The sequence below is a fragment of the Rousettus aegyptiacus genome, unplaced genomic scaffold, assembly GCF_014176215.1.
Source record: "Rousettus aegyptiacus isolate mRouAeg1 unplaced genomic scaffold, mRouAeg1.p scaffold_m13_p_14, whole genome shotgun sequence".
Taxonomy (NCBI): domain Eukaryota; kingdom Metazoa; phylum Chordata; class Mammalia; order Chiroptera; family Pteropodidae; genus Rousettus; species Rousettus aegyptiacus.
The window spans coordinates 28552498-28554612 of NW_023416289.1; positions in this window are offsets into that span (position 1 = coordinate 28552498).

The window sequence follows — 2115 nt, forward strand, 5'->3', positions numbered from 1 at the left end:
ATTTTTTTTTTTTTTCCCAGAATGGCTCAACTTCAAGTGCTCTGTTCTCTCACAGTCAGTGGGTCCTGTCTTAGGTTGGGTTTCCCCAGAAGCAAACCTTGACATGAGGGTTCACCTGTGTGTTGCTTATCTGGAAGGTGGTCTTTGCCAACACCTCAGGGGGGTGTGGGCAAGTGAGGCAGGGACGGAAAGACTCGAGACCGTCAGGAAGGAGAGGATTCCCCAGAATGTGCTCTGAGGCCAACTGGCTCATCTCGCCAACTCCAAGGCTGTAGATTCCTTCTGAAGGTGATGATGATGTGGCTCGCATTGATAGGTAAGCCTCCAAACCTGGGGCCAGGCTGCCAGGGAATGGAGTGGCGAAATGAATTCATAGAGAATTTTGATAGAGACTGTCATGCTTACTGTTTTGTTACCCCCTGAACTGTGTTTCTCCTTATTTCATCGTAGATGAAACCTCATCACAACTCAATATTTGCATAACACTTCTCTTGTTATGAAGATCGATGCTGGCTATTTCAAATTTCTATTTCTTGTTCCCACTGCTTACCCTCTGTTTTTACTTTGTGTCTTATTTAATTCTAAACATTCATTCAGTGCAAATCACACCCACAATGAAATATCCCCATGCAGCCATGAGGATGGCTAAGGCTTAAAAGACTGCTGACAATTCCAAGTACTGACACACACGTGAGGAACCAGAACGCTCAGACACTGTTAACCAAACAGGATGGCGCATCTTCTCTCTCTCTTGTGAAGAGTCAGGCCAGGACTCTGGGCAGGAGTCCTGCACACCAGGGCAGGATTATTCAGAGCAGTCACCAGGAACCAAGCCTTACCCCTCGCCAGGCAACACTGCTTACCTATATCCTCTCGTGTGCCCTCTGCAACTACCTATGAGGTGAGCATGCTGTTTTCTGCTTCTTGCAGATGGGGAGACTGAGACACAGAGAGGGTATTTGCGTCCTGTGTGAGAATGAGACCAGAGTGTAGAGAAGTGGATGGGAGAGCTGCTGGGGTAGGTTCTGCCGTGTGACGTAGGGCACTCTGGACTCTGAGGGCCGAGATGAAATGCTCACTTGGACTGTACCCCACAGATGGACAGGATCCACCCAGAGCCTTCTCCAGTGCATGCAGTGATAAGAAATGGGCTTCAGGGGCCTCCCGCAGGCCAGCAGGAGATGAGGTTCTGCTCATCTATACCCTACCTGGACCCAGTCCTAAGGGACTGATCGCCTTCTGGGGCTGCTGCTGCAGAGCTCTGCCCGCCTCCCTCACAGGCACGTGTTCCGGCGTCGGCCAGGCGTGCTCACACACATGCATGAGCGGCGATGCCTATCAGAGCCCCCTGAGATGTATGTTTTCTTCCAGATCAGATATGGAGACGTGGACTCACAGCGCTCCACCAGAGGGGAGAAAAGGGATCGCATCTGAGTTCTATTAGCCAAACCCAACCTCAATTTATTTTTCCATGCCTGAAAATAATAATTCATTTTTAGTCTTGTGAAATGCTGTACTTTGGGGAAAGGGCACAAAGACTAAGTAACCCTGAATACGATTGCGGCCAACCCCCTCCTGCAGATTCCTCTGCAACTTTCTGCGACTCAGAAGGAAAGCAGACCCCAGCTCTCGTGCCCTGCTATTCTTCATTCATTCTACTCTGTTCCGATCTCATCCCCCAACATCCCTCTGCAAGTTACTTTTCGTTTCAACACAACTTGTCAAAGAACAATGTTTGGTTTTGGTAGCACAAGTTCGTCAATTGCAAAGGAGAGTCTAAACAGGGTTAACGAAGGCGTGCTTAGGAGATTATCTGAGGGACTGAGAAACCCAGGACCAACACAAAGACTGTGGGCCAGTGCAACACCGAACTGGAATACTTCCAGTCTAATAAGCACAGTTAGAAGACATTTGATGGGTTTCAATTTAGACCACAGCCATGATGAGAATCCAAGTCAGTTTTTGGCAAATGTCTGATAGGAGAAAAGTCTGTCTTCAGTCCTACATCTTCTTCTGTTTATGATTTTTCATCTTTATTTTAATACAACTCCTTTTCCCCCTTTAACATACTTTTAACTCTCCCCATCCCACCTATTATCTTGTGTATCCCTGCTC